The sequence below is a fragment of the Scatophagus argus genome, chromosome 5 (assembly GCF_020382885.2).
Source record: "Scatophagus argus isolate fScaArg1 chromosome 5, fScaArg1.pri, whole genome shotgun sequence".
Taxonomy (NCBI): domain Eukaryota; kingdom Metazoa; phylum Chordata; class Actinopteri; family Scatophagidae; genus Scatophagus; species Scatophagus argus.
Window position 1 is genome coordinate 5,678,312 of NC_058497.1, and position 21,235 is coordinate 5,699,546.

Genomic DNA, 21,235 nt, shown 5'->3' on the forward strand with positions numbered 1-21,235 from the left:
GACGGGCTGAACCAGAAGAAAGGCGACATGCGGGCTTCACAATAAAAGCTTCAGAGGGTCACATTGGAACAGCGGGCATGGTTTCAGTCAGGCGTTGATTTTCCAAGTAGCAAAAGCAGCTTGTGTTATTTTATTGTGAGTTTTCATAAATATGTAGCCCAGTGTGCAGCAGAGTTGTTGGCTGTTCTGTAGTGACGGTGTAATCTGAAACTATTTGATTCACAATTATAGATCTACAATTAGAAGTTTGTAATTTGGTCAGGGCGGTGCTGGACCTGGATCAGAGAGCTCACGGGCTAGAAAACAGCAGTTTCCAAGGTTGCAGTGGTTGCCTGCTCAGACCAGGTTACACAGAAAATACAGTCAAGTAAAATAAATATTTTTTTGAAGCAGCAGGCCTAAATACTGTATTAACGCAGGCTGATTTGTAGATTTTTCCGGTGTTCTCTGTAGATGACTTGTTTAAGATAATTAAGTGTAGTGAGATTAGTGTTTATTTGTGTATGCACTGTACATCTGTATACAATGCACTGTGACTTTCTTGTTTCACTTTTTCTTGGTATTACTTTTCATGTCCTTTAAATTAAGTTAAAGCACCTGGTACAAATGTGATCTGCCTACAGAGTCTGCGTGAATGAACCAACTCCAAAAATGTAATCCGATGATATAATCATTTGATATTTTCATTTCATTTCATAATCATTTCTATGTTGTATAAACTCTTTAGGAAAAATACAATGTGAATTCAACTCGAGGCTTGGGTTTGGCCCCGGAGTTTCTGCTGCTGCCGCTCATCAGAAAGGGTTTTTATTTTGAACGTGTTGAGCGGAGGTCCTGTTTTTCTGTTACTCCCTCAGACTTGACAGCGGTGGCGGAGGGAGAGCGGGCGGAGGAAAAGGCAGTGGTTGTGCTTCACCTTCTGAAACAAACAGGAAGCAAGACCGCCCTCTTGTCCACCTGCGACATCTGCGCCCTGCGTCGAGAGAGCGCGGCGCCGTGGGCCGTTTGCATGTGAAACTACCCTGTTGTGAAGACATAGCAGCACTGCTAACTCCCAGCTGTTTGTTTGTCCGGTAAATTCTTCAAACGACCTCACACTGTAGACCGACTGAAGGTAAGTCTCCACTTGTTGTTTTTATGTGAATGATTTTAGCCCCGTACTACTTTTTACTTGTCGAGTGGGGACCTCAAGCCAAACTCCGTTCATCAATTGAATGTCGCATTTCTCAGGCTGCCCATTAAAAAAAAGAAATCATCACTCTGCCTCTGAGTACGTAACAGCAGAACATAAAGCTCCCACATTTCAATTCGACATTTAACCAAGAGACTAGTTTATCAGCAAGTAATTTCAGTTGAAAGAAACCGGTGTAATTGTTCTGTCCGTTATATCCTTAAAACCTTGAAAGGCTTTAAGGTAGCCTACACATGTATGAATATCAAGCGTTGTTCTCGGTCATAAGTATGTACCGATATACCAGGAGACCCAGTGGATTTGTTATGTATTCAAAATTAGTTTGCAGATTTGTTGACTTCAGCCGCTTACCATGACAAAGATAAACTTGTTAAGTTTCTAAACCGAGTTTGTTCAGCGCTCCCTCAATACAAGAGCAGAACGTAGCGTTCCGGAGAGATTACACCTTAACCGGGGCGAATCAGTCAAGTTAGTGTATTGTCACTGTGTTGTTTTTGGCTAGGAGGGTGTTCATTAAATTCTCCTATTTTAACAGCAATCACCAAATCTTTTTGCTGTTTTAGCTAGCTTCGTCACAAGAGAAGCTTGCGCCTTGCTGTACGTTTTTATTGAATAAGTAAATGTTATTTCATATGATATGAGATCCTAAGAAGTTTTCAGGTGACAGACTCCTACCTACAGCAGGGAGACTGCGTTCTTTTCAACCTTGTTAGCTATTATTTCTCACATTCTGATCGTGATCCTCTGGCTCTTCTTCAGTGATCCTGGGTCCTTTTAAAAGCACGTTTTAATGTGTGGGATTATTGGGACAACACACACAGCCTCACTGATGACAGCTCTGTCTGTTTTATTTAAAGAGGATGTGAAAGTTTGGAGAGTAATTCATCTAGTCAGCTTTTCAGCCACATCTTTAACAATCTTTTGGTTTTATTTCACTTAGAGACAATAGTCAGCAGAGATAGTTGCAGAGATTAACTGCTAAGTTTTATGATCCTCCTGATGTACTCAAGCTTATTCATAAAAACCTTCGTTAAACTGGTTGTGGATTAATTTTACAGAGTTGGATACAGTTTCTGTCCCAACGATCCATTTTAGCTTTGAATGTTGTGGGTGGGCATATACACCAGAAAGATGTGAAACAAGCTTGTTTTAAGTATTTGGCAAATAATGGTTGACTTGACAGGTAGGCTACATCTTTAGCATCATCATTACTTGGATTCAGGTTTCAGCATGTCTTGTAACTCAGCCGACATCTTTCTCAGTAAACCAAAAAGATGTGTGCCAACTGTATTCCATGTTTCATACCCGTATTTGCGGAAATTGGCACTGTTGTTTGTTTGTGTGTGTGTGTGTGTGTGTTCGGCAAACACTAGTCCTTACACATCCTTGGGTTGAGCTCAATCTGTAATCAGAGGTGGTAGTGTGGTCTCTGGTGGTGATATCAGGCGGTATGTATGTCATAATCTGTACTTACAGTATGTGTACAGCACCTATAGCCTTAGAGATTAGATATATAATTCCTCCAGTAGCTACTGTCTATATGATATCTCTGGCTGTATTAGGACATTGCAGACAATGCTGCAAATTAATTAACTTCTTACTGCCTTATGACAGTATTGGATTTATATTGTATTTACATCAGTTAACAGGGGAATAGGGCAGCAAATATGACTGGGTTAAGCATAATTTGTCGTTTGAGACTCAATCTGACATTTCACATTGGTTTATAAACCTGAAACACACACACAAACAAACAAAGAAAACCTTCACGACGTTTTGAGTGTTATTTCCAGAGGTGTTGTCTTTCCTACAGCGATGCAGGCATTTAAAGCTATCTTTGCAACATTCACACACATTTCCACCTGTGCTGTCCCACACAGTGAATTGCTCAAACTTGGATTGATGCTTGCAGAGAGAGACTCTTACAGCCACACTGCATGTTACAAAAGAGGAGAAGAATTTCCCAAGACGATTAGCCAATATTTTGCTGTTAAATTAGTTTTTGGCACAACACTAGCACTTGATATTGTCACAAATATTGTCACTCAGCTGATGCATTTGAGGATGTTATTTTGATCAGGCAATGGTCCTGGCTGCCCTTTAATGGGCGGGGTATACTGTTAGGCCCCCTCTGAGGTAAAGTTAGGGAACACTGATAAGACTTACTGACGTCACTCCACAGACATCAGCCAACAATGCAGCTATTTACTCCAAGCCAGATTTAGTCCCAAAGCAGGCCTCTCCTGAGAAACTGTGTGCAAATGAAAGCAGAATTCTAAATAAGTGTCACCAAAAAAAAAAAAAAAAAAGTTTTGTAACTGTGGTGACATTCATGTCCTGTATCATGGGCCTTACACGGTTGAATAGTATTGGAAAGTGAGGTCATTTTCTGTGGGAGGCTTTGGATTTGTATTGTGGTTTGGGATTGAGCTACATGAATCATACAGCTTTGTAGTCGAATTAACAAGGAGACAGAGAAAGGTGGACTTCAGCTGGAGAAAGAGCATGTTTCTGGTCTCAGTGACCTACGGCTTGGTGAAATGAGTCTTTGGCTAATATAGCAGTATGTTTGATGTCAGTAATCAATACAATAATTTATTTTACTGGTATAGCATTTTTTTTCTTTTATTTCATTTTATTTTTTTGTTTTTGCCGTGTTCAGAGACTCTTCAGGTGTTACAGTAAAGCACATCAGGCATTTTGCAGCACGGGAAATCTAATATCTAATATCCTGCAGTCGATATTTTTCATTTGTTTGGCTATTGGATTTGAAATGAAACAAGGCCAGTGAGGTAAAAATGCTGATTTTTCAAATATAAGGGTGATCATATAAATACAGGGAGAACAGTGTGTGATCTTTAAGTCCACGCTTTAGTCATTCTTTGATTTCACATCCAGTCCATGTCTGACACTAAAATGTTAGTGGTAAGACAGAATGTTCCAGAGTTTCTATCCAAGTAGGCTACAGGATAAGATATGGCTGACACGATGGATTTTAAAGATGGAAGGAAGGAAAATAATCAGTAGCAAGGTGTTTCAGTGCAGTATCAAACAGAGTCTGTGGCTATTAAACCCATGGTCTTTGGTTTTTCCTCACTAATATGTTCCCCACCTTGGAGCTTCTGCTTTTGCCTGAGCTTATTACTGTATCATTATGTATGTATTATGTATCTGTGTAGAGACTCAGCAGTAGAGTAGCTTTAGAGAAAATTCAGTGTTTCCCAAACACATTCATATAAAACACCTACATCTGTTTTTTTCCTATTTTCAGTGTCTTTAGAGTGACTGTATTGCAACTGTTGTCCCTCATTATTTGTGCTGTTCCCTTATCTTTTTTTGTCCCTCTATCTCTATCCTTGTACCCCCACACACACACACCACACACACAGTTGCACACACAGTCACACATCCTGCTGTTACACTTTTAATGTAGTCACCCCTCATTATAGTGAAAGGCTTGCGTAACATCCTCTGAAGAGTATGAAAGGGAGTCGTGGACATGTGTTCTTTTTTTTTCCATTTGTGTGTGCCTGTGTGTGAGATATTTCACAATTTCTCTGCTAGCTTGTGTGTTCACAACTGTCTTTTTTGAGCCCCACCATCTCCTGTACCGTCAGTACTAACAGGGAAAGGTAACTGTACTAACTGTACCTTACTGCTTGTTATAAAAATATACATAGAAATGGAAATTGCCATAGCAAGAAATGAAAGAAAGACTGAGACTGAGATAAGGGCAGCCTGTTGGAATTCTCCACTCTGCTGCACAGCAGGCCGGGACCTGCCAAGGAATGCAGTGAAGACAGCAGGAGAGGGATGGAAAGAGACGTAATAAACAGAGAGAAATGCCAGGGAAGGTGCAGTGAAATATCTGAAAGACAAATCTTGTGATGTCTGGAGTTATGGCATCTACATAGTAACATAATAAATGGTTGCCTTTAATTCTCAGTGATTCATTTGCCTGCAGAGCAGAAATGCATTGAATTCTGACAAAGAAAACAACTAAGATGCACCTGGTGTAGATGTGGTGAGAGGCACAGTCACATTTACTATAAAATGTAAGTGCCATGAAGAAACTCAGGGCTTGACAGCATCCTTCTTCTCTCCAGTGGCAAGTGAATCCTGTTCTTAAATATGGTTTCATACATTGGACCAGGTGTGAGTGAAATTTGAAGAAAGCAGACTCTGGTCAGATTGATCACCTATATGTGTAGGGATGAAGGCTGCCCTCTTGGTGCTGTATGGCACTGCGTGGTGCTGGTGTGACCTCTTTGACCTAAAAATTCACTGTTAAACAGCATTGCATTCATCAGCTCTTTTGTCAAAAATTCAAACACAAAAGAGACTTAGCAGAACAGTGTTGAGAAAACACTTTTTATTACTGATTATTATCATTCCAGATCATCGAATATCATAGAAACTTGTTATACAAGATGCAGTGTGCAGTTAAAACAAGACACTCATCCAGGCAGGAGAAGAAATATGACTGCCTGTAGTCTAGTTAATTATACATAAAGATAACCACTGAAGTTAGTAAAACAATTACTGACTGTGCCTAGAATGACGTGTGCACTTTCTCCACTGAAAAACAAGTTTGATGATGTTGGGATATTCTAGACGACAGCTGATCCAAGGTCAGCTTTGGAGCTCATTGTATGAACTCTAACTCTTAAAATTAGGTTTCAAATTGCAGACAGAATTCTCAGGCTGTATATTCTTCTAAAAATCACACAAGATCTTTGTGATGGAAGTACCAAGCATCTGTGGTATGACTGTGGTTGCAGTTGTTGTTTCCTGTCTCTTCTTTGATGCAGTAGCTTGATGTGGTAACCACGGCAGCCCCAGATGCATAGAAAGCATCAGGATATACTGCCACCCTAGAGGGCTCCAGCCTCCTCTCTGTGACCTGAGAGGGCAAAATCTCAGCTTTGCACCTTCATGGCGACACTTTCTCACAGCACAGGTCCCTGTCTGTGTGCGCGCACACACACACACACACACACACACACACACTGTTGAGAGCATGCTTCAAGTCTTGTGATATCTTAATATGCATATGACTCCATGGCTAAATGTGCTTGTTACATGCATACTGAGGTGCATTCCTATGCTGCCATCTTACCACATTTCTCCACCCACGATGTACACATAACTGAGAACTGGTGTCATTTTCATGCATATACATGTAGGTCTCTGTTTTCCAAGGAGCCAAGAGCCAAGGACAGGCTAGATAGCATTCAATAATCGGCATTTAGCACCACCTTCTTCCTATTCCTGGTTTGTTCAATGCATAGTAGCCTTTGAGAAAGGGATGATCACATTTGTCTTGAACTGCTGTTGCCTGAGCTGTTGAAAATGGGTGTTGTGCTGGCCTTGTGATGTCATTGCGTCCACAAGTCTGGACAGTGTTAGGAGTTTATTTCTCTTTCAACCTCTCTTTGCCTTCCTTCTGTAAAATTATATGACCAGTGACTAATCTGGTCATCCTTGTTGTATGTCTGTGTTGTAATTATGATCAGACAGTTCTGACTTACTGCATGTGTGCATCTGTGTTTGTCCTCTGAGTGATTAGTGGTGCTATACCCCAGGCATAGATGGACCTTTGCACAGTCAGGCAGCTGGAAGGTAACTGATTTACAGCATCCTAGTGGAACTTTTGAGAGTACACACACACAGACAGACACACTCACACTCCACACACTTAAGGGCAGCCTCACAATGGCACCTAAAAATAGAGGCTGAAGCAAGTAGCTAAATAAAGGGACACAGGGAAAAATGTGTAGACACAGACACCACACAGAGATGCATTCATTGGAAGACTACATGTAAAATACTTCTTAACTTTGATGACAGTGAAACTGGTGATTTTCAGGTTTCTCTGTGATGAGGGTTATAAACCTCCCACTGTGCTAATGAGTGGGTGTGTATTGTGTTTAAGAAATGGACGGACAGTGCTCTTTTGTTTACGGTGAGGCAGTGATGACGCATGGTCAAATGTAATGGCCCTTCAGAGCACACTCTCAGTTTGGGGAGTGTTTACTGGTGCATCCCTCTTGCATTCCTTTTGCATGTTCTCAAAATTGTCTTTACTTGACAGTTTCCAGAGAGTTAAGACTGACACAACATATTTCTCAGTTGTTTTTAGCAGTTTTTTGCACTATATTTATGACCTTGACAAAAGGAGTAGTAAATTTATTCCATCATATATTTGCTTATGCTTAGGCTCCAGGGTTAAGTCCTTCCTACAACAGTGAAGTGTCAGAGCAGGAATACTCAGAAGACTTGGTTTACTATGCAACCCCTCAGAGCCAGAAAAAAACCTACGGTAGGAGCTCTCATCTGACCTGTATGACCTGGAGTTTGTAAGAAAATGAAGGATATTTATGAGACTGGCAACGAGTGAAAGCATGTTTACCCAGGGAGTGACCCACATGACCAATTCATTGAAAAATAGAAGACATATTGGCAGATCTGGGGGTGCGTGTGTGTGCGCTTGCGCGCATGCTCCCCAAGGTGAGGGACAGGGTGCTTGGCTGCTGATGATGCCCACAATCATTTTACATTTGCATTTTTGCATTCCTCACATTCCTCTACCAGAGGATGGGTGGAGGACAGGAAGGGTGGTGTGTGTGTGTGTGGTTAAAAAGTCATATCTAATTAGATTCTCGCTTTGGTGTTTGTACAATGTTAAGAGTAAAAAAAAAATTGTTGAGGAGGCTCTGAGAAAACTTGTGTGTGTGTGCTTAGTCAGTTTTGTGTGTGTAAGTCATTCTGAATAAGAAAGCACACTGGATCCACAGAACAGTTAAAGCTAACGTCACTGTCACTACTCTGAGCATTGTGCTGGAAATTGTTTTCCCAGTGAGATTATCCTTCAGAAATAACTTCAGTCTAGTGAATTGCCTCAGTTGCCTGTAGAAGTTCCTCTGAAAAGGTAGCTAATGTAACTCACTAAAGCTAAACAACAAAATACAGTCCAAAAATGTTTAATATATGTCAAATCATTTGTTTAAATACAGAACAGGTGACTCTCACTTTTCTCACTATCAAGTTAGAATCTTGCAAACCATTTTATGTGTTTTCAATGGGAATCTGGATTGTTGTTCATTAATGGGAAATGAAAGCTTATAGAGAAGAATACTGTGGTTAGATTCCCTTGTTCCTGGAAAATGATGCACAATGAGTCAGGTCATGGCAGACAAATACCCAAACTTTGGGCTTCAAAGAAATCTGTTTGAAGAACTGGCGGGGTGGGGGGTACCACTGACATTTTTTACATTCTATCACTAAACCTCATCAGCCGTGAAGCAAAGTCAAAAACCTCACTGATATTACAGTAAGGTTTTTTTTCCAGAGAACAGTTGCATAGATAATTTTGTGGTTGGCCCTCCAGCAAAAACGTCATCACTGAACCACTCTACAGTGAACCCTCTGTCTGTCTTGTTCTCTTAAATTTCTCCCAAAGTCACTGTAACACACACACACACTTACTGTGGATCATGTGATGCTCTGAGCTGAATCCATTTGGGGAGTTAAACATTGACTGGCCCTTGGGAGATTTTATCTTTGTGTTAAACAGCCTACTTCCTGGAACTGGTCATCTCACGTGCAGTTTTATTACAGTTGTATGTGAACATTACATCATTTAGCCCCTTTTGTGGGGAAATCCAAAGTCTTTTTATATCCTCTGCCCCCATTGTAATCACATCATTATAACTGTATCTGTACAGCAAACATCTCTGAGTCTCACACATACATCTCAGTTGTTTCTGTGAACATCTCTGTGTTACACCCTGGTAAACAAGATAGAGCTTCTTAACCACTGGGGAAAAACAGGAAGTTTACTGGCCTCAGTCAGAGCGTGTGCATTGCATGTCATCAGTGTGTATGGCCTCACTGTGTGTTTTTCCCCACAGTATATTTGTTTACCGTATCGCTCAGTTCACATCTTGGTTTCCATAGTTGCAACTCTTTGAACTGTAGGCAGATTGTACTGATGTAGAGACATATGGACCGCCTTGGTCACTTACAGAGGTCGTGTATTTCCTGTGTCATCTTGATGTTTCAAGCCAATTGAGGTTTTCATCTTTCGTGTTCAGATTGCAGGTTTACTAGCCAAGACTTTTGAGAAGCCCAGTGAAGCACCCAAACCCATATTCAACTCAGGTGACACTTGGAACCACAAAAGGTCCCAATGAGATGACTTAGCACTGACTCTGTCCATCACTATTTCTTTTAGAATAGAAGTAAATACCTGACATTGTACTGGTTTAATTGCAGGGCTCAAACTTTGCTCCTTTTGCTGCAGTAAATTAGATACATACCAGATATTTTTTACCACATGCAATAATTCTTAGACTAAAATATCTATAATCATTATGGTTGCAACCATCATCTATTTCAATCTGATTTATTTATTAATCAATAAATTGTTGTGTCTGTGCAATGTCAAACAAAAGTGGAAAATGCTCATGATGGCATTTTGAAATTATCAAAGATGTAAGTTTTCGATTACATACAACAAAAAGTGTGCATAAAAAAGACGACCATCAGCAATTTATGTTCTGTTGATCAGCTAACTAACCGATTAATCATTTTAAGTTGAGCTGTTATTGCTAAACTGAGGTGAAAAACAAAGCAGGAGCTGGTAAAATGTTAAACTTGTTTCACAGGATTGACCATAATGCACCTTTTCTAATAAACTCAAGATAAGTTAATATCAAGTGAAATATAAAAACAAGGGCATGATATACGTTGACAAACAAATTGGTCTGATATGTTTTGCTCTGGATAAAGACAGAGTCCTTCTTAGAAGAGGACTTGCACTTGACTGCAACACCAGCTGCAGGAAATTCTTTTTTCCACTTTGGAACGTATCTGTAAGACTTTTATTTTGGGTGCTAAAAGGATTCAACACCTTGTAGATGTGATTCAGACTTTCTTGTTGGTGTGATTACTTCCAGTCATCCTAAAAAAATGACGTTTCTGTACTTTCAACCACCTCATGTTGCTGTGAACATGTCAGCGATGGTTGTAGTTGTATGCAATAATTTTCCTTTTTAGTACTGTGCAGAAGTGCAAAAGGGGAATCATGCCTTCTTGTTTTTCACTCCTAAATCACTCATTCAAATGTTGTGCTGATAAATCTGTTTGTTGTTTCGGAGTTGTTTTAGTTTTCAGGCTGTATTAATTCCTTGCTAGATGAATCTTCCTGCACAAGCAATATGCCTTCTCAGTGATGTCTAAAATTATCTCTGCAGTGACCTTGAGTGGAGAGGAAATCATCAGGTGATGTAGGCTGCTGTTCAATACATAGTCTCTGACTTGCAGAGAAAACCTGCCTGTTTTGTTTCCATGTTGATGGGTTTAACCAACCACTTGTAACGCCCTTTCCATTTGTTTACCATCTTTTTGTTCTTTAACTTTCTCACCTTCTTCTTATTTATTGTATGAACACATGCACACTTACAGACGCAGCTCCCAGACAACTCCCATAAGTTGTGGTTTCCCCCACCCCTAATAGCCAGTTTGCTGTGTCCTCTTGTCCATCAGATGCAGTGTCCCAGCTGCTATCCACACACCCCCAGCAAGGAGCAGAGGCACAGGAAATAAGAAACTTTAGGAAACAGCAGGTAAAACCTTTTTGTGTGTGTGTGTGTGTGTGTGTGTGTGTGTCAGTGGGAGAGGAGGAATGGAGCGCTGACTTGACTGGAATCTGGGAGAGTAGGCCTCGTCCTGACAGGCGGGGAATGTGTGGAAGTTAGCCAGCATGCTTTACTTTCATGTCAGGAATCGGTGTTACATCACCTGAGTCCACACTCACTGCATCTTTGTTGATGTCTTATATCCTTCTGTCTGGAACAGAACAATAAAATAGGTTCTGTTTTGTCGTTGTTGTTTTTTTTATGTCACTACAGCTAGATGTGTTGTATGAAAATTATTAGCATCTTTTTCTTTTCACTTTTTAATCAACATTGTAAAGTCTCAGTGTTGCTTCCAGTCTGGAGTTGTTGCTGCACTTGTCATTTCCTGGTCACAAGTATTGCACCTTCTGTCATATTTAGCCAGACTTTGCACTATTCATGTAACAGGCTGTGCTGTGCTGTGCTGTGCATCCATGCAGTTTATGATGGTATGTTAATGCTTTTCTCTCTCACCGCAGTTGCCCAGTGAGCTGATGTAAGGGCCATTTTATATAACAGATGTAGTGATTGAATAAAAGGCTGTGTAAAATTAACCATTAAAGTACTGACTTGTGGTACTCCCAGCACTACTGACCCAATTTGACAAGTACAGTGTGTGAATCTGCCCCTTTAATATTTCTTTCTGTCGTCACTCACCTCATGCACTCCTGCCCCTTTAACTTCATGACTTAACTTTATGAGAGCTGAAATCATCTAATTGTTCATTAGTCAGCTGACAGAAAATGTTTTTCTATGTCTGGGTACTGAGAGGACTAAATAAAGGTACTGTGTGTCTTGAGAATTTTGATACTTTGTACTGGGTTGGTTGGTTGTTATCTTTAAAGGGTATTGAGCACAGGCTGTGCAGAGGGGACAGCCCTGTTGTTGAAATGTGAATATTTGCTGGTTACTTCGGTGAGGGTACATCGAATACCATTGGCTTTGTCGTTTGAATAAAACAACAAAATTTCCGTTGTTTTCTAACTCTTCATAGGCCAACTGGTTTGTTCATTAATCAGGGAAATATTCAAAAGTCTAATCAGTGATCAAAACAGTCATTACTTGCAGTCCTAAGCTGTACATGCCCTGGGATATTGCAGTTTTATTTTCTGTACCAGCTGCAGAAACTCACAGAGCAAACACTGCCTTAATTTCTTCCTCCTCTCAGGTGTAATGCTGTGTAAATGTGGTAATACAGGTGCAGCTTTGACAACCGTGAGCATTAAAACTCAATTTCCTGCTGTCAGTTTGTGCTGGTGTCCAATAAACACCAATAATAAGTCCAGATGTCTCCCACCTGCATGCAACCCAACCCCCAACCCCCAACCCCCCACCCCACCACCTTCTTCAGTCCTACTCAAATGTGGAAAAATAGCTTGGTCCAATTGCTCATGCTGTGTCCTGTCTCCAGTTATCTTCCCACCAATATGTTATCATCACATAGCCTCTCCTAAGACAAATGAGAAACGACTGCACTGGCTGGATTATTTTTTTTCCAGAAATGACCTCTCAAGAGTTCTTTTTCTTGCTTTTAGTATTAACATTGGACAATGTGTTGAAACCCTTTCACTCACAATCCTAGGAAGTCCTGCCCTTGGGCACATTCTCAGGGGCGTGTTTGGGTGGCACTGTCCGTATGGAACTGACCTTGCTATCAGTGGTATTACAGAGGCTGTATATAATTAGACTGGCCTATGTTTTCAGCTGGACAATAGAACATGTACTGCTACAGTTAACTAATTATAGATGGAGAGTAAAAACAGGCAGTTTACCTACACGCTACATTGTATTCAGTCTGCATTAACTAAAGATGCATTTGTGTGTCTGTCTCTGTAGATAATAAAATATATTTAGCATTGAATCTCTTGAATAACATTAGCTCATATGTGCTGTGTTAATAGTTAAACAGAGAGGGACACTGTGGCATGGCAGTGTGTGTGGAGACAAGTGGCCCAGACAGATGAATGGACATATAATATACTGGAGAGGCGGACATCAGCATATCGTTCACCGCAGCTAAGTGTTCCCAACAATCCAGTCACCTCTGCAGCGAGATGATAGCCGGAGCCAAGAAATGTCTCCCATTTCCAGGCTTGCATGTGTGTCTGTGTGTGCGTGTGCCATTCAGTGCCAATGTGTGGCCCTTTGTTTATGAGGGAGATAAATGGTGGTTTGGCAAGATGCTAGGAGACTAGTTCTCAAAAAATGGGCAGTGTGTGGGAGCCATCCCTACTACATTCACAGCAGCTCACTGTTATTTTTGTCCATTTCATTCCAGTTTTTCCACTGTTTCATGATATAAACAGCAGCAGAAGCTGTTTGTGACAGACTGGGATTTTCTTTAAGTCTATTTTCAAACTTCTGCTTTTGAAGAAAAATGTGTTGTGCTTCTGGCAGAGACCTCAAGCAACCTCTCAATCAGCTCTGCTGTTCTTTAGTTTTCACATAATTCTATTGGACTCCTCTGTTATAATATTGTACTTTCTATACAGATTAGTCAAACCACTAAAGATGGTTATTCAAAATGCATTTTGTTGTTGTAGTAGTAATAATAATCCAGTTTGCCCACACTGAATGTTTGTGTGAGTCGTCGTTTCTATCTATATGTCAGCCCTGTGATGAATTGGTGACAGCTTCCAGCCCCTCCATAACCCTGCACAGGATAAGCAGGTAGATAATGGATGGAGAATGTATATCCTTATTTTTGTTATTTGATCAACACAGTCATACTTTGGAGCTGCAACAATGGCCGGACACACAGCTCACAGAGACAGTTAAAGTACTTTAAAAACAGTTAGTACCTGATTGTCCCAAATTGCACTACTTATTGGAGTCATAACTCGAATCATCACTCATCGAATCTGAACACACAGACATGATGCACATGTTTTCAATTCAGTATGACGCTTTCCAATATAAGTATCTCAATGGCCCATTGAATAGCCAAAATGTAAACAAAACAAAATAAAACTACTGAACCCAGGTTGCCGCCCACAGTGTAACTCGCTGAGGCTACTGTCCCCCACAGCATTATGGGCACTTCAAGAATTTTGAAAACCCCTGGATCAGACTAATCAGTCAGTTATAACTGACACAGTGTCTCATTCCTTCGAATATTGATTTTGATGTACATTGTCATGGCAACTCTAGAAGCTGAAGTATTTGTGTTAGCTCTAAAGCAGCTGTTTTGATAATAGATTCACTGCTGAAATAAAAAGTGAAAATAAAAATAAATACAGAAATCATTTGTTCTAGCTGAGATGTAAATATTTTCTGTCTTCTCTGATAGTAAGTCAGATATGTTTAGGTTCTGGATTGTTTATTAAACAAAACAGGTAAATTGAAGATATCAGTTTGTCCTCTGACATTTCATAGATGTGCAACAGTGAATTAAGTTTTAAAAAAAAAAAAAGTCGTAGCAGCCGTAATCAGAAATACTGTATTGTTGTCAGCTTTTTCAGTGTAGTTTAGTGACATTATTTGATAATGAGATTGAGCTTGTAAGTGATAAGTGAATACAGATTTTTTGTACAGTTAGTAAGTATATTGTGATATAAATATTGTGATAAATATTGGTTTTAAGCTAAATAAACATGTCCACAACATATTTGGTCCTTAATGGTCGCTTTTCATTATTTCTGCTTTTGCCAGAATTTCCAAGGAAGGCTTCCTATGGTCTCTTTTAAAAAAGAAGCTGTTGTGTCAAAGGGAACAAAGGCTGATCCTTATGTCAGCCCCATACAGCAGCTGTTAGTATGTGATCCTAATCAGCCATACCGGGTACATCTAGTCAGCCTACATATCATCTGTGATCTTATTTTACTTGTAATTTTTTATTGTGAAATTCAGTAAAGCTCTTTAAAACTGCAGAGGGTGCAGCTCAGCCTCCCAATGTTCCAGTTAGTCAAAGATTCCTTTTTATAGAGTAGCCCATGATATAGCATCCAAAATAGTTTTTATTTTGATGACATCAGGTGTATTTATAGAAGAGTAGGCTTCATTTTTCTATTATACTGCATTGATTCATTGTCAAATGCAGACGAGGCAAAGAAGACCTGAGTATTTTTTGTGTCGTCATGCATGCAGCAATGTTCCTGCTTCTCTGAATCAGATTGGCAAGGCAAACTTTGCATATCTGATTTTTTTTTTCCTTGTAAGGCTTTGTGGTGTGTGTGTGTGTGTGTGTGTGAGAGAGAGAGAGAGAGAGAGCTTGCTTTGAATAATGACCTCTGATTGTGATATGAGTTTGCATAGCTTTTAGCTTTTCAGTAAACGTATAGTAACTATCAGCTGCATATGGTTGCTTTGCATCAGTGTCTGTCAGGAGAGCTGGTGTATTTACTGTAGTACTGACTTTAATCTGAGGTGCTTAGACTAAAAGAAGTAGCTTATTTACATACACTTAGGCATTGACCCTTGTGAATGTGTGTGTGTTTGTGGGTGTATAGAAGCTACTGAAGGTGTTAGTAAGCCGCCTGAAGCTACAGATTCCACTCTGCAATATACAGTAAATCACGTGAGTGAAGTTGTTTATTGTAGGAGGGCACTGCGTGACCAGCACCATGTGACCCTGTTGCCCCCTTCAGCCCCAGTGTTTTTACTGGAGCTCAGTGTGTGTACTGGTCTGTGGGGCCAAGCTGGTGGGGCTGTGCATATGTGTGTGTGACAGAGAGAGAGAGATGTTGTTGTGAAGGCTGATGGGGGCAAGGCCATTACAAGGGTAGTGTTTGTGCAGGGCACGGGACTCTGTCCTCGCTGGCACACACACACACATTGCAAACAGGCACACTTGCCAAAAACAGAGGCTCATTGTGGACACCCATGCCCAGTTGCGTCCACGCACTACAGTCACACATTGTATCACCCTTTGCCTCTCCATCTCTTCCCTTCTCTTATCTTTCTCTCCCTTTATCTATCACAATTCACCCAGTCTGTTTTTCTTCCTGTTACTTCCCCCTACACTGTTTTCAGCTTTTATTCTTGTTTCACTTCAGTATCATGTCCTCCTACTTCAGCCTGAAAGTTCAGTTTATCAGTCTCTCATTCTTCTCTTCTCTTCTCTTGTTCCCTTCTTAAAGACCGTCAACCTCGATTGATCTTTCAGCCATCCTTTCTTCATGACATGCTCCTCCTCCAGTCATCATGAATCATTCTCCTATCCCCTCTTCCATCCTCATCTCTAAGGAAAGTGTGAAAAGTCTGACACTTGAGTCACGGAGAGAGATCAGCATTAATGTTGCTTTTATACTGATATCTGTGTGTAGCCTGTGTGCCTGTCCTCACTTGTCTGGTCTGTAAAGTGAATCAGGCTCTGTGGAACATCACACTCGCACCTCACACACACACACACACACACACACACACACACACACACACACACACACACACACACACACACACACACAGATGGAAGCAGTGTTTCCCACAGGATCTTGGACCCCAGAAGAAAATTTTGTACATTTGAGAGCAAAATTAATTGGTTAGATCTATGAAGAATTATATAACTATAATAACTAACTATAATAAACAATTTAATTAGAAACATATTACTTGTCTAGATATAAATGGTGATGAAATGGCATAAAAGGTCACACCCAAAAACTGTGGTAAAGCATTTCTTTAATGGTTTGGTATCACACCATTGACCCCCCATTATCCACTTCATATTGTGCTCTGTTCAGTTATTTTGTTATTCATTTGCTTTGTTTCAGTTATTCCAATGGAAACAGAGCAGACTTGTGTTTGTGTGCTGCTGTGATATATATATATATATATATATATATATATATAAACAGCTCTACTGCTAAAGCCATGGCGCAAAACGCAACATTAGAGAGCAGATGGACACAGTCTAGGTGATTAATGAGAAAGGAGGATTTAAACTTCCCTCTTCACATGTTTTGATGTGAGTTATAGCGCTTCTTGATGCAGTGAACACATTTAGATGATTTATGAGTATGATTTCCTCCTCGGTTATTGATATTTTGATGCTGATTGCTCCTCAGTCAATTGTGTATCAAATAACGTGTATTTTGACACCATTATTATATTTGGCAACATGCCTATCAAGGTTGTTCCGTGCTGTAAACCTGTAATTCCAAACAGCACACTAAAGCACATGGAGTTTGAAGTTCCAACACATGTCAGATAATGGTGCATGAACTTCAGCTGTAGCAGTGAGCATGATGAATTTATATAGCATGACACAAGTGAGCTTTGTCAGCCGCTAGAGAGTTTTAAAAATTGTATCTACAGAGATAGTGATTCCTTTAATATTTCAGACTGTACTGGACCATTGCTGACAGTACTGTAAATCAATGAACAGGACTGCTTTATGGCAATATTAGATTTACTATATTAAAACTGGGATTTACTATACCGTTGTTATGATTGCTCTGATTATGAATATACAGCAGCCAGTTTACCAGGATACACCTGGCTAATACTAGTGCCATCTAATACAATAGCCTTACAAGAAGTCTTACATTCATGAAGGTTATATTCTTCATTTTTTGTTGCAGCTGAATGTATATACCATGATTAAGTATTTTATCATGTGACCCACCAGACGTGGGAATGAGTCGATGACATGATTCTGCTGCTTTTACTACACATACTTGTGCTCCCAGTGAACACATTTCGACTTGGACAGTCTGTACTTGGCGGGTTCAAACTAACGCTGCCTTTCAAGTGGATCTTGTTTGATCATCTTTTTGATATTGGGAGTATAGGACACAACATGCTTGGTGTTCAAGTGTTTTAATTTGAGAGCAGTGTTGCTAGGCAACGGATGAAAAAAGAATGTTGATTTTTTTTCTCTTTTTCTCAAAAGTGGTGAATGATGGTGTTTTCTCTATTTCAATGTACTGCTGAAGCAACTGCATGTGTTTTCCATCTGTAATGAAGGGTATAACACCAGCTGTGACATAACTGGACCAGGTTTCAAGCCACAAAGATTAACTTTGAGCAGTGGGACAAATAAATATAGAGAAGTTACTATAGAAAATTGTTTTGCAACAGTAACATGCAAAAACACCACAATCATCACTACATAGTGTTCCCTTTGGTGTCCTATTTGTCCCACCTAGAATTACCACAAATTGACAAAAATCTTTACTTACTTATTTGCATGATGTGTGAGATAATTTTTTTGCAGAAATGCAGTTGAACAGCTATAACTATAACTGAGATGATCTGTTAAGTAACAGTTCTGTTAAGTAATTTGAGTGCACATTTGGGGAAAATAACTTAGCCAGTTGTATCATTCTGATTATGCATATTGCCTGTGTCACATTGAGACACAAGAAAGAGTAGTGAAGTAAAACAGCACATATAATAAATATATCACAAGACTCTCACGATAGTTCATTCATTCATGATAACTGCACACACAGTTGCAAGCCCTCTACAAGTACAGCTGCAGTGCACACAGCGTGTTATTAATGAGGACTGTTTTAAGGATTATCCATTACTTTGAGAGCAATCTGTGGTGTGCATGAACAAGATCTGTTCCCATTGCATCAATGCACTGCATCAACTGATAGACTTGGTCCTCCCAATGCTGATACAGATATAGATGGCAAGGAGTGCACATAAAACCCCTTAATCCCATTCAAACCTCTTAAAGTCACTATGCAGACTTGCACTGTCACAGTCTATCTGGCAGAGTTGCTCATCACGTCACAGATAGAGGTTCTTTCATGTGTTAATGCACAGTTGTCACAAGAGATTGACAATGATGAAGATAAGTGATCTTTTTTTATTACCTATGATGTATCAATAAGAAATGGATTAGATCTGATTGGTGTCACAGTTGATTAATGGTTATTTGACTAATGTCATTTTGGTTGCACGTGATTTTCTAACCATCTAAATTGTAATGCACTTGAACGTTTGGACTGAGCGCAAAGTACTTTAGTGAAGACATCATAATGCTAAGCAGTAATGCATTGTCCACTGTGACCATGCACCATAAAGTCATGATTGTGATGTCCCCGTCAAATGCAGATATCAAATCATTTTAAACATGCAGAATTGAAAACGAATCAATGGTGGAAGCAGCTGAATGTCCACTGACACGTATTAGTTCTGCTTGTGCTTCCACTCTTGCGCTCCTGATGTATTCAAATATTGTTGTGTATACAAGCCATGCAAAAGTATGGTTACTTGTAAGACCGCACTTGATGGAGATTATATTTATTTCACTAGAATGCAGTAAATATTGAAAATAACTTTACAGGAATAGGAATAACAGCTCAGCCTCTTACTCAGGATTTGTCATGTTTTTATGAATGACTGGCAGGGACTTTTGCACCGCTTGTTGTTTGTCACTCGTTTCCTCTCTAGTGTCATTGCTTCCTGTCTGAGAAGTGAGCATGTGCCACTGTGTCACTGGAGGTGGTTAGCACCTCTGTGCATTGTTAGCTGTCCGAATGTGGTCGTCTCACACACAGACCTTACAAGCACAAAAATATGCTCATACACACAATTCACAATTCACACTCATTCACTTCATTCAGGTTTCCTCTCAGATACATTATGTATGGAGACAGTTTGTTCCCTAGTGACTGTGAGAATATTTTTTTCACAAGGTTTCGTGGTGCTTCCTCATTCTTAGTTTCTGTAGAGAACAGCAGTAAGTTGATGATAAGTAAAATCAAATGTAACTGAATCTTGTACAGGAATTAAGGCACTGAAGGAGGAAATATGCAAAAATTCATTCATGAAAAGTAAATAGAAGCAACAGCAGAACTTGAAATGTCAAAAGTTAAAATGTCAAGTTTGTAATATGAGAAGTTCAACTTGTAAGTACTTGATGAACACTTTGTAGCCATTTTGTACAAATATCCATAGGTGCTCACATGCAAACACTAGTCATTAACCCAGCAAATAGTGTGCCCAAGTTAAAATGGCCATCACACTTGAACCTGTTTTTACTTTGTACAGCCACAGCCTTCATCTACTCCTGAAATACAGTAAGAGCTAATATTGCTTGGCAACTGACTCAAACAGTCGTGCACACACACACCCCCACACACACATAAATACTACAGCCAAAGGACACAGATACGCACCCCAGCTGACCTCTTATCCACACGCCACCCCGATAAACACATACTGTTGAGCTTAACAGCTTTTCTGTTAAACTACAGACACTGAAGCCAACACACAGTAATGTTCAACCAGATTTGAACACAGTGAGTATATTGTGCACAAAGCTAAAAGCACTGTTCATTCATCTCCACCACTTTCTTTGCTTTGCTGGAGTTACCTCAGCTAGTTTGTGTGCTGTGTTTATAGTGGTCGCTGCTAAATGGAAAAGGTGTTTCCTGAATGAATGGACCATGTGCTGTTTGAGTGTCTGTAGACTAAACTTGTTTAAACACAAGAAGCATGAACAGAGAGTGTGGGTACAATATAGTAGCATCCAGCTTTGTTGTGTTACAGCTTCATAACGCTGTGTGTTTGTGCCATTGTGGCTGAAAATGAAACAAGATATGTGGTGGTGGCAGTAACATGCCTAGGTAACTAAGTGCATTGATTGTTCAGTTTAATATCATATAATAGTAAAATTGGGGATGAAACTGAAAATGTCTCACAATTTTAAAAGATTCTTGATTGTTACTGTGAAACACTTTGAAACTGTCTATTAAGTTAACTTCTTTACACAGGAAAATGAACTGGATGAAGCCATGAGAACATTTTTTTCATTTCATCCCACCTACACCCACCCACACCCACTCATTCACTCGCTTACTGTGCCTTCCCAGAGGTGGAAACGCTGACTCAAGCGGTGTCGATATTGCATGTGTGTGTGTGTCTCCATACTCCTTTAAAAGAGTACAGTGTTTGTAGTGGGGAGGTGAAGAGGTTTTAGATCCTCTTTGTGAACTTTATTTTTAGTAAAGCATGGAAGAAAATGTGTCACAGGACCCTTAATCACCAGACGTGACTTTTTACACACGCACACACACACGCACGCCAATTATGTTAGCCCTTGTCTCATCAGTCACACCCACAGGCGCGTGGACACACACTCCATTGTAGAGAACCTCACAAGCCTCTTACTGTCAGTCCGAGAGAGCGAGAGTGCTGAGTAACACCAGTGTTTGACCAACCACAAATGCATCTGGGCATGAAAGCCTTCACACAACATGTCGCTGTCACTGGTTCAGAGGAACTACTTCCATTACAAGCAGCTATTTGCCACTTTTGTCTTCTCTGAGGTATGGCTTTGTGACAGGCTTTGTTACAGTGGCCTGTATGTTGAAGGTTTTGTTGTTCTGTGTTCATATCTACCTTTTGAGTAAATTACATTTTTACCAAAGTAAACCATTTTGTCTCTCAGGTGAGCATCCCTCTG

General features: G+C 40.0%; 1 protein-coding gene across 2 annotated transcripts in view; it reads left to right on the forward strand.

Moving 5' to 3' along the window:
* Nucleotides 1-866: 866 nt before the first annotated feature.
* pik3cb (phosphatidylinositol-4,5-bisphosphate 3-kinase, catalytic subunit beta) overlaps nucleotides 867-21,235 on the forward strand; it is a 46,905-nt gene continuing 26,536 nt past the window's right edge. Inside the window, exons 1-2 of one of the 2 annotated variants that reach the window (XM_046388479.1) lie at nucleotides 867-1,114; nucleotides 10,742-10,821. The gene's annotated coding sequence lies outside the window, so the exon portion shown is untranslated. The remainder of the gene's footprint in view (nucleotides 1,115-10,741; nucleotides 10,822-21,235) is intronic. The other variant, XM_046388480.1, reaches the window with a different exon arrangement.